The following is a 12,512-nucleotide window of genomic DNA, read 5'->3' on the forward strand; positions in this document are numbered from 1 at the left end:
CGGGAAATTAGTTAACTCGCCGACTTAAAACACCCAATCCGCACAACACCGTGTCTCCCGCATAATTGGTAAGAGATGATGCCTTTTCCGGGTGTCAACCGTTAAGAAGCGGGTGTCGTCAAGCTTCACCGTTACTTTCCCCTGGCTACCCACCAAGCTGTGCTTCTTTTTGGCCTCAAGCAATGCATGGAACTAGGGGTGGCAATCAGGTCGGGTCGGATCATAAATGGATCGGGTCACATGCAAGTGGATCAGAAAATCATAAACCTGAATCCGACCTGTTTATTAAACAGGTCAGAAACTACAACCTGAACCTGACCTGTTTAATAAACAGGTAACCCGACCCGACCTGTTTAACCTGTTTAATAAACAGGTAATATATTCCAATCCGACCCGACCAGTCAAAACAACTAGATGAAAAACAAAAAAGAACCAAAAACAAGTGCTAAATAATTCACGAACCCAATTTTCTGGTCACCTGTCGAAGACTCGAAGCCAGTCTATCCATCATCCAAGCATGCGATTGCACGGGATAAGAGCAAAATCTTGAGGGGAAAAAAAAAGCCGAAAGCAATCTAGAAGGATTGCCAATTTAATTCAATAAACCAGCTTTCCGATACTCAAGCCCCAGTTCTCAAAAATCCAGTCATCCACACACAATAGATCATCAGAAATTCAGAGAAAAAATAGATAACCACGGAGATGAGAGATGAGATGAGGAATCGTGCAAGATGACCTTAGATTAGTTGCAGTAGAGCTCGAGGCCCATGCCGTCGTGGATCTCGTAATCGCGGAGGGTGATATGGTCCTTTGGAATGCAAAAGATAAAACCCTAAGAAAATAAACGATAAGGAAGATTTTTGCCCTAGATGATCCATCTCCTTCCCCAAGGTGGAAAAAAGGCCCTAAGGAAGACAAGAAACGTACAAACGGAAAGAGGAAAGGAAGAGCGAGACGAGAAGGAGGTAACGGAGCGCTCACATGGCGGTTGCCGAAGAGAATCTTGACGGAGTACTTGTGCGGGGCGGAAGTGGCGGTGCCCTCGTCGCCCCTCTCTTCCGATTACCCTGCGGAGATGCTTCTGCGAGGAGGAGGAGCCGAGGAGGCCTGCGCTGCGTTGCCCTCAACCTCCGCAGTGATTGAAACGGGAACGAGGGAGGCGGAAGTAGTCGGCACGAGAGAGGAGAGGGCGGAGGCGGAGCCGCGGAGGTCCGGAGGAGAGGGGAAGAGGGACAGGCAAAGAACTCGGGCGGCACAAAGCTAACCCTAAGCCTAAGGTCCCTAACTGGCTAACCCTAAGGAGAATCAAGAAATAAGAATGGAGATTGGAGAACGGACGGTGGATTTCAGCTCGCGCTGAAATTAAAATTAGGCCGAGGCGGGCCGCGGGGAGTTGGGCCGAGGCGGGGAATTGGGCCAGCCCTAAGCCTTATTTTGTGGGTTGTGGCCTTTATCTATCAGCCCAACAATTAAACAGGTTATACGGGTTAAACGGGTCAGACATCTAAAACCTGTATCCGACCCAATTAATAAACAGGTTAAACGGGTCAACCTGTTTACAACCCGAACCTGTTTAGGCCAAACCCAAACCTGTTTATGGCGGGTCGAACACGGGTCGGGTTGGCGGGTCGGATCATATTTTGCCACCCCTACATGGAACCGCAAAATGCCCGAAAACAACCCATTCTCTCCGTACTTTTTGGCCAATTATGCCCTCTATTTTACGACGTCACCATAAAAATGCCCATGGCCTCGGAATTCGTATAAGCGAAGCTACCATCTTATCTTTTGGATAGGCCCTACATTGTTACAAATAATTAGAGCGAATCTTATTCATAATTTATATAGACTACAAGACACTACAGCACAGATCTCTTAAAGCTGACCACGAGCCAATCATGATATTATAATTAGATTTAAACTCTTAATCTAACAAGCATATTAGGACTTAAATGAAAAGAGTATGTGAGAATCCATGCAGATGTATATTTAGTCCTATATTGATTATTTGTTGAATAGATCTTGAATATTTATTTAAAATTAAGAATTCAAATAATACTTTCGGACTAGTTATTTTGGATGAACTCCTGAATTATTACAAATCGTATAATAGTGATCCTTCCCTCGAAGGGTTTCAAAGGACTTGAAGAGTATTTTGGTAAATTGGTCTTAAAGAGATATTAGTGGTTACCAGGGCATTTATTAAAGGCTTCAGAATTCATAACGAGGTAGGTTGTGTGATGACCACCTTTAATTATTAATTGAAGCAGCCACTTGTATCAATAGATCTAATTATTATTTTTTTCTGATAAAACAAAAGGGAAGAGGGGGTGAGAAGAACTTCACCAGCGTAACAACCCCCACTAAGCCCCCTTCCCAGCTGGAGAATATTCGATGCGGGTAGATGGAATGACCATCCTTACTTATACTCTTTTCAATTTGCGGGTTACCCCACGTGTGAGTACGTCACCCCAGCACTATCTTCAGTACCAGTGGATCAAATGGCAATTCTACCGGATAAACCAGGCAGAGGGCATCCGGTCTCCACATTTAATCGATGTCCGTGTATTTCGAATCTATGCCACTCCAATGGAATCAAAGCTCCGTTCCTACCCATGTTGCCACCTCGGTGGTTAGATCTAATTATTTACCAAGTATTTTCGTTATTTACGAGAGATGCCACCATGGATCTTTGGGTTATCAAAGCAGAGGGCTAGTTTTGTAATTAAGAGCAAAAGATGGCTCATTCAGTCATTCGGTAGACGAGGAGAGGCAGATTGGTGGGTAGTTCTAAATACACCCCCCCGATTGCTCAGGACACCCCCCAAAAATTAAAAAAAAATTAAATACTCTCTACACCCCCCCCATTTGCTAAGGACACCCCTAAAAAATTGAAAAATCCTAAATTACCCTTCACCCTCCCCACCCCCTCACCTAAATTGCTCTCTACACCCCCCAAACCCCCCCCCCACCCCGCTCTTCCCCTCCAAAACACCACTCCAGCCGGCTTCTCCCTTCCGCCCAAAAAACTTCGCCTCAAGCACCTCAAGCCCCTCCAAACCCCCTCCGTCTCCCCCTTCTTCCTCTCGTCGCCGGTCGGTGCAGTGCACCTCGCCAAGGCTTCTGTTCGGCACTGTGCAGCCGAACAGAAGGCTTCTGTTCGGCTGAGGGTTGCCGAACAGAAGGCTTCTGTTCGGCACTATGCAGCCGAACAGAAGCCTTCTGTTCGGCGATCCAGTGCCGAACGGAGCACGAACCGTGAAAAAAAAAAACTTTCGAAACAAGGTGGAACACGTACCTTTGCGGCCGATTCTTCGTCCCAAATCACTAGTTGCTTGTCCATGCTTCGAATGGGGCTTAAATCTCCTTCAAAGATCGCCTAAACGATGTAAATGGATCGAGGGGTTTAAGGGGGATTTGAGGGTGTTTTTTTTTTTTCTTTTGAAAACGAAACGGAGGAGGAGACGGAGGAGGAGGAAGGGGGGTGTACTGAGAAAATTTTAAGGGTAAAATGGTAATTACACTAAAGGTTAGTTTGGGTATTTTTTTTTTTGTTTTTGGGGGGTGTCCTGAGCAATCGGGGGGGTGTATTTAGAACTACCCCAGATTGGTCCATCGCCAGTCGCGTAGGTGGACTTCGGTCCAAAGCCGGACGGGTCTCCCCCGTCAACGTCAATGATTGATTGGAGGTAGGTATACTTTTTAGCTGGTCCAGATCCTGGTGGACCCATCCAACCGCAAAATAACGCGTACATATGCATGTGTATTTAAGGCTGCAAAATTTTTTTTTTTTTGTCTGTTTTATGTGTGTTGCCCCGTGATTGGACTGGTCTATCAGCTGAGCCATGAACCTGGTCTAACCAATAACCACTCCAACTGGGCTGCGAATGGTGACGAAGGTTCTCCACATGGCATGCCGCGTACGTCAGGGCATGTTGGCATGTGATTGAACGGTCTTGATTGCGACGGGGCATTGACCATGATGGTGATCATTAGGATATTCCCTTTGGAAGAGGTTCGCCATTGCCATCGAGAGCATGGAGTATGGCGAGGATAAGAGGCAGGGTGGCTTGGGGTCTCACTCAAGAGAAATTAAGGGGTTGGGCCCTTTCATCTTTGAACTAATGGCCGCATCGTTAGCTTTCTGTTCAAATGATGCTTTTGAGGGATTCTCGAATACCACATAGCAGTGCACCACACCGATGATTCTATTCATGAAACGCTCATTTTGATGCATCGCTATAGAAATGGATGGCTGTAATTGGCATGGTGCACATAGTGTAGGATATATATATACACACATACACCATTGAAATGATGACTTCTAGTGTTGCCAAGTTTGAAGGGCGGAATGCTAACGAACCAGGGCTATAGCATCTGTTTATCCTAAACTTTTTGAAGAAGATGTGGAGAAAGGAGTTGGAGCTTATCAACCATGGAAATGTCCGACCGACTTTATTTTGCAAGCTATGAGGTCTCTTTTGGCGCCCCTGACTTATCATATATGTGTGTGCGCGTGTAACGAAACAATTTTTTTGAGAATATAATAAAATATATTTTTGTGCTTTAAATATTTTTTTTATGAAATAGGGATCGCTTCATTATTGAGATGCATGTACACGAAACTCGGAAAGGATGGTGGGTTTTGTCAATTAAACCATCGTGTCAAGAGACCAGGCAACCACAAAGACGCTTGATGAATGTGGTGGTCGTCGTATGAAAACTTGATACGCTCTTTGTGTACAAACAATCCTATGACATTTGAATTGCAAGAGACTTGATAGAACAATTCAACTTGAGTCACTATAAGATCACACCAAGTAATCTAGCCTGAATTGCTGCAATAAAGTGGGACGCCGTGTGATCTCATGGCCAGAATCAGCGTGTCTAAACTCTTCCTCGAGTCCTGGAAGATGTTTGAAGAATCTTTTACATGTTTATTACCTTTAGTAGGTTCATGTCAAGCCTATTTGTTGTCCACATCTTTCTTAAGATGATACTTGGCAAAAAAGGTGATAACTCATTACAACGTTTAATCAATCCTTTTATCAAGCATTCTCAGCTTTGAGCTATGTTTTGTATTTGACCCCATCTTTAACTCAAAAGTCCTAGATGATGACAAATTTTGTTCGACAATTTTTAAGAGAAAAAAAAAGATAAAAAATTAATGGAGTTGACATTTCTATTAATGTATGGAAATGTAGATTTAAAGAACTTATATTTCTATGAAAGGTGACATATGACATTTTAATTTCACCGGTAACGCATGTTAGTTTCGATAGTTATAACCTCTATTTTTTGCTAGAACGGGTGATTCATACCTGACGAGTACAAATGCACCCAATAAAATCAGAAAATAGAAAATCTCGGAGCGCACAGGGGAACTCTCCATCCCCAGCCCACAAGGTACTACCAGTATGGCTGGCCACATAGGCGGCCACCCAATCCGCAGCTCCATTAGCTTCACGGAATACATGCTTGGCCTGAAAGGCCCCCCTATCCCTCGTCATGGCCCAGATGTCTCAAAGCAGAGGGTAGTCGCCGTCGGTACCCCTCGAACCACCCCGGATCCAGCTGATAACTGTGGCCGAGTCACCCTCCAGGATGACTGAGCGGGCTCGCAACCCTAGTCAGGCATGTCGAAGGCCTGCCCAAGCAGCCCTCAACTTTGCATCGGGAATCGAGACGTTGAATAGCTGACAGTCACCTGCTGCCACCACCCTGGCATCTCTGATAACAAACCCCGCACCTCCTCTCGTACCTCCGTCCGAGACAGACCCATCAAAGTTGACCTTAAGGAAGCTCGAAGGTGGGGGGCTCCCAGGTGAAGAAATAATGAAAGTGTACCTCCCAAAATTGGAGAATTATAGCTATTCATAATACTTCTCACAAGCATGGCGCAAGCAAGACTCTAGTATAGAAATCAGTCTCTTTAAGAGAGAGAGAGAGAGAGAGAGAGAGGATAAAATAAGCTCTTACAATGCATCCAAATGTAGCATTCGTACAATTAGCTAATAAAATTACTTAACAAGCTCAACTAACACACGCACGTGTGTGTGTGTGTGTGTGTGTGCACGGACATACACAAATAGATATAGACATTGGCATGTAAGTAGAAAAGTCCAGTAAGCTGAAAGAGTCAGGAAGTTAAAAGATCAAATTATGGCAAGAAATAAAAGGTACTACAGATTAATCAAGAGAAAGTTCTAGAAATATACCGAGGAGGTCGAATCACAAAATTGACAAATTGATCGATCATTTCCCTTCCTTGTACTCCTCAGAGCTACTCCATCTTTCACCTTGAGGTATTGAAAAAAGTGGACTCTGATAACATCAAGATATCAACCGTCACCGTTTCCAAAATCCACTGGCTCTGCCGATAATTCCAAGACTACACGACTGCAGGACCCAACAAAATTAAAGCCATAAAAACGTATTAAACCAGAAGGTCTGAAATTTTTCCAAATATTCCATCAAAGAAAGAACCGACCACCTATTAAGACAAATGGAAAAGATTCGTCTGATCTCCCAACTTTCAAGCTCAACATCAACACCAGACCTTGAAATCTTGGAACTCCAGGGGAACAGAGAGACTCTCCCCAAACTTCACGCGCTCCGTGTCCAAAATAATCAAGAACCCATACCGTTTGAAAGAAAGATCGACAGGAAGATAGGATCAGAACTCAAACTTATTGCCGATGTGATGATACAGATAGCAACAAAACTCATTCAAGTTTGAGACGTAAGGGCTCAAAGATCCAGAGATTCTGCTTTGTTATGCTAAAACCTCCCAAATCATCACAAAGATATTCTTGAAACTCCACCTTGATCCCCCCCACTCTTCAATATCTATCGGCTCAGGATTCACAGATCAAATCATCGTGAACACGCCTCCGAGGTCCAACCACCTCAAACTTCCTAGAGATCTGCACCCAAACCAAGAAACCCCTAAAAACCCCAGCCATTACCTAAAATCTCGAAGCGAGGACCGAATTCCGCCCACCCAGCCCGCGCCAGCTCAATCCTTCGCCGTTTCCGCAGATCCGAGGCTCGTGGCACTCCCCAAGACCTACGGAATCGATCGAATCGGAGGAGAAACCCTACAAAACTCCACGGGGGGCAGCAATTCGCGGGCTCCGACGCATCCGAGGAGCAGGTGGGCGGGAGGAAACCTGTGGGCGAAATCGGGGCGGAGGACACCACTTCTCCGTTGGGGCGAAAGGCCGTGGCCCGGCAAGAAGGACGTTGCACGGGAAAAGGAAAGAGGGGTAGAACTTAGCTTTTTTAAAATAGATATTTTTTTTTTTTTCTTACGGTGGAGAAGAGCGCCGGCTTTATTTTTATTTCGGGAAATTAGTTAACTCGCCAACTTAAAACACCCAATCCGCACAACACCGCGTCTCCCGCATAATTGGTAAGAGATGATGCCTTTTCCGGGTGTCAACCGTTAAGAAGCGGGTGTCGTCAAGCTTCACCGTTACTTTCCCCCGGCTACCCACCAAGCTGTGCTTCTTTTTGGCCTCAAGCAATGCATGGAACCGCAAAATGCCCGAAAACAACCAATTCTCTCCGTACTTTTTGGCCAATTATGCCCTCTACTCTACGACGTCACCATAAAAATGCCCATGGCCTCGGAATTCGTATAAGCAAAGCTACCATCTTATCTTTCGGATAGGCCCTACATTGTTACAAATAGTTAGAACAAATCTTGTCCATAATTTATATAGACTAGAAGACACTGCAGCACAAATCTCTTAAAGCTGACCACGAGCCAATCATAATATTATGATTAGATTTGAACTCTTAATCTAACGAGTATATTAGGACTTAAACGAGAAGAGCATCTGAGAATCCATGTGGATGTGTATTTAGTCCTATATTGATTATTTGCTGAATAGATCTTGAATACTTATATAAAATGAAGAAATCCAAATAATACTTTCTGGCTAGTTATTTTAGATAAATTTTTAAATTATTATAAATGGTATAACAGTGATCCTTCCCTCGAAGGGTTTCAAAGGACTTGAAGAGTATTTTGGTAAATTAGTCTTAAATAGATATTAGTGGTTACCAGAGCATTTATTAAAGGCTTCAGAATTCATAACGAGGTAGGTAGCGTGATGACCACCTTTAATTATTAATTGAAGCAGCCACTTGTATCAATAGATCTAATTATTATTTTTTTTTGATAAAACAAAAGGGAAGAGGGGGTGAGAGAACTTCACCAGCGTAACAACCCCCACTAGGCCCCCTTCCCAGCTGGAGAATATTCGATGCGGGTAGACGGAATGACCATCCTTATTTATACTCTTTTCGATTTGCGGGTTACCTCACGTGTGAAAACGTCATCCCAGCACCATCTTCAGTATCAGCGGATCAAATGGCGACTCTACCGGATAAACCAGGCAGAGAGCATCTGGTCTCCATATTTAATCGACGTCCATGCATTTCGAATCTATGCCACTTCAATGGAATCAAAGCTCCGTTTCCATCCGTGTTGCCACCTCGGTGGTTAGATCTAATTATTTACCAAGTATTTTCGTTATTTACGAGAGATGCCACCATGGATCTTTGGGTTATCAAAGCAGAGGGCTAGTTTTGTAATTAAGAGCAAAAGATGGCTCATTCAGTCATTCGGTAGACGAGGAGAGGCAGATTGGTCCATCGCCAGTCGCGTAGGTGGACTTCGGTCCAAAGCCGGACGGGTCTCCCCCGTCAACGTCAATGATTGATTGGAGGTAGGTATACTTTTTAGCTGGTCCAGATCCTGGTGGACCCATCCAACCGCAAAATAACGCGTACATATGCATGTGTATTTAAGGCTGCAATTTTTTTTTTTTTTTTGTCTGTTTTATGTGTGTTGCACCGTGATTGGACTGGTCTATCAGCGGAGCCATGAACCTGGTCTAACCAATAACCACTCCAACTGGGCTGCGAATGGTGACAAAGGTTCTCCACATGGCATGCCGCGTACGTCAGGGCATGTTGGCATGTGATTGAACGGTCTTGATTGCGACGGGGCATGACCATGATGGGTATCATTAGGATATTCCCTTTGGAAGAGGTTCGCCATTGCCATCGAGAGCATGGAGAATGGCGAGGATAAGAGGCAGGGTGGCTTGGGGTCTCACTCAAGAGAAACTAAGGGGTTGGGCCCTTTCATCTTTGAACTAATGGCCGCATCGTTAGCTTTCTGTTCAAATGATGCTTTTGAGGGATTCTTGAATACCACATAGCAGTGCACCACACCGATGATTCTATTCATGAAACGCTCATTTTGATGCATCGCTATAGAAATGGATGGCTGTAATTGGCATGGTGCACATAGTGTAGGATATATATACACATACATACACCATTGAAATGATGACTTCTGGTGTTGCCAAGTTTGAAGGGCGGAATACTAACGAATCAGGGCTACAGCACCTGTTTATCCCAAATTTTCTGAAGAAGATGTGGAGAAACGAGGAGTCGGAGCTTATCAACCATGGAAATGTCCGATCGACTTTATTTTGCAAGCTACGAGGTCTCTTTTGGCGCCCCTGACTTATCATATATGTGTGTGTGCGTGTAACGAAACAATTTTTTTGAGAATATAATAAAATAAATTTTTGTGCTTTAAATATTTTTTTTATGAAATAGGGATCGCTTCATTATTGAGATGCATGTACACGAAACTCGGAAAGGATGGTGGGTTTTGTCAATTAAACCATCGTGTCAAGAGACCAGGCAACCACAAAGACGCTTGATGAATGTGGTGGTCGTCGTATGAAAACTTGATACGCTCTTTGTGTACAAACAATCCTATGACATTTGAATTGCAAGAGACTTGATAGAACAATTCAACTTGAGTCACTATAAGATCACACCAAGTAATCTAGCCTGAATTGCTGCAATAAAGTGGGACGCCGTGTGATCTCATGGCCAGAATCAGCGTGTCTAAGCTCTTCCTCGAGTCCTGGAAGATGTTTGAAGAATCTTTTACATGTTTATTACCTTTAGTAGGTTCATGTCAAGCCTATTTGTTGTCCACATCTTTCTTAAGATGATACTTAGCACCAATTTCTAGGTGTTTGAAAAAAAGGTGATAACTCATTACAACGTTTAATCAATCCTTTTATTAAGCATTCTCAGCTTTGAGCTATGTTTTGTATTTGACCCCATCTTTAACTCAAAAGTCCTAGATGATGACAAATTTTGTTCGACAATTTTTAAGAGAAAAAAAAAGATAAAAAATGATGGAGTTGACATTTCTATTAATGCATGGGAATGTAGATTTAAAGAATTTATATTTCTATGAAAGGTGACATATGACATTTTAATTTCACCGGTAACGCATGTTAGTTTCGATAGTTATAACCTCTATTATGTTCCAAAAATAATTCCTATGAAAGTAATTAATGGCATTGATTACTGAAATCTTGGTGATGGGTGATTTAGTAAGAAATCTTGAAGACAAGCTAGCTCAATGTAGAAAATGATGCCACATGAGTTTGCTATCACGTAGTAACACGGTTGCACAATTTCAATACTTAATACAGCAAAAAGCAAGCATTGAAGGGCGCCCTATAAGCTTGTAGTAAGTGCCTACAACTTGGATATACAATAGAAGTTAATAAAGCATGCAGGCACTATAAATATAACAAGCTACTCTTTGGAGGATATTGAATCCTCTCTATATACTTGCAGGACATTGATATAACTTGGATAAATGATAGATTTTATTATAATAATGAAGTATCTAGATAATATTATCTTTTCATTTAAAATCAATCTCTCCAATGAACTGGATGAAGAAAGTTTGCCACATGGCAGTTCTAGGAATTTTCTGCAACCTTTATATTAGGAGCCCGTTTGGTTCGCGGGAAAAGAATAGGAGAAAGTGTGGTCAACGGGAAAGTAATGAGATGCCTCTTGTTTGGTTAGAGTTTTCAAAGGAGAGAGATGGAAAAGTTGTGTTCACATGGGAATATGATTCCCACATTTCATGGAAAAGTCTTTTCCATAAGAAACATGGGAAAGTTACTTTCCCATAAGAAACATGGAAAAGTTACTTTTCCATAAGGCGGAAATCACTCTATTTTTATTTTTTCCCAAAAAGTCCCTTCAACATTAAAGAAGTATTAAAGAGGCATTAAAGACCTAATTTTTATTAAGAGTATAATAGAAATTATACATAACATTTTCAGAAAAGTGGATGGTCAACCAAACATAAGCACTTTGCAAATTTATCATTTTTCCATGGTCAACCAAACATGCCAAAAGTACTTTTCTGGGTATCTACTTCCTAGAAATCTGCTTCCCAGAAATCATATTCCTAGAAGGAAAAATGCTTTCCGCGAACCAAACGAGCCCTAGAGGACACACTCAACAAGGTATGGATAAGTCTCCTTGATGTTGCCTTAAGTAGGATTGCAACCCAGGCTAATTAGGCCAAGATAAGGATTAATTCCAATCGACCTTGTATTGGGTTGGATTTCTTTCATTCAACCAACATTATCCCATCTTAAGCTAAATTCGAGCTAGGTCAGTGTGCATATGCCTAGCTACTTAGACTTTGAACTATGAAGTGTTTTAAAGCATTGAATAAAATATTTCGAGTAATATCTCATAAACAATAGTGAAGGTAGCAACACAAGAAAAGGTATTCATTATTGGAATTAATTATAGATGAATCATAAAGCATAGTGCCAAGGTCAAAGATACATGCATTGCACACTTCTCCACTTAATATACCAACACATGCAAATTGGATGCATGGCCTGCTATGAGAGAAGGGGGGGGGGGGGGGGGGGGGGAGATATAAGTATCACTAAATGATATGCGTGTATAAATCAAAAAATTGAATACGCCTCTATCTTCAAATGACATTCTCCAAACAAAATGCATTATTATCATATCATCTTGCCATTATATTTTTAATTTTTTTCTTATGCACTCTTTTATGAGGTGTTTAATTATCTATTCGGTTTTTGAGAATGTAAATATACACAGCACTAGCATGAAAATTTATATATTTTTAATTTCTTAAAATATACGATTAAGGGCAAAATAGCTAATGCATAAATTGAGTTGCCTTTTAGTCTAGGCAAAAACATGATAGATTAGAAAAAAAAAAGTGAGAAATAAAGATTTACGCTTCTAGAGGTGCAGATAATAATTTTTGAAGGATAATTTGTAGACATCTAGGATTTGTTTGGTTTTTTTTGGTTAGAAAATATAAATAAAAAATAAAATTTTTTAATGCATGTTGTTCTTTTATGTTTGTCAAAAAAATTTTTTTAACAAATACATATGAAACTTGTTTTTGTTTGTATTTTTTTATGGTGAATTTTGATGGCAGCACTGCTGAGCGTGATGGAAGAAAGGTGTGGGCTTTGTCATCAAAGATCACTGCTCTAGGTTTGTGGCAGCTAGCGGATAATGGATTTTCGACACTTCTATCATTGGAGCAGAGCTGCGGGCGGCATGAGAGGGCATCTCCAATAAATGCAAAGTGCATCCACCTGGAG

General features: G+C 42.0%; 2 long non-coding RNA genes across 2 annotated transcripts; both read right to left on the minus strand.

The window, feature by feature from the left end:
- Positions 1-627: 627 nt before the first annotated feature.
- LOC148700743 (uncharacterized) lies at positions 628-1,610 on the minus strand. Its single transcript, XR_015971484.2, has 2 exons — positions 982-1,610; positions 628-832 (listed from the first exon to the last, which is right to left on the minus strand). It is a non-coding gene; the product is annotated as an uncharacterized LOC148700743 (long non-coding RNA).
- Positions 1,611-5,159: 3,549 nt separating this feature from the next.
- LOC148700744 (uncharacterized) lies at positions 5,160-7,376 on the minus strand. The gene is made up of 2 exons (XR_015971486.2): positions 6,219-7,376; positions 5,160-6,130 (listed from the first exon to the last, which is right to left on the minus strand). It is a non-coding gene; the product is annotated as an uncharacterized LOC148700744 (long non-coding RNA).
- Positions 7,377-12,512: the final 5,136 nt, after the last annotated feature.

This window comes from Phoenix dactylifera, chromosome 11 (assembly GCF_051530095.1).
Source record: "Phoenix dactylifera cultivar Ajwa chromosome 11, Ajwa_hap1_PhDact_Kaust_v1.1, whole genome shotgun sequence".
Classification (NCBI taxonomy): domain Eukaryota; kingdom Viridiplantae; phylum Streptophyta; class Magnoliopsida; order Arecales; family Arecaceae; genus Phoenix; species Phoenix dactylifera.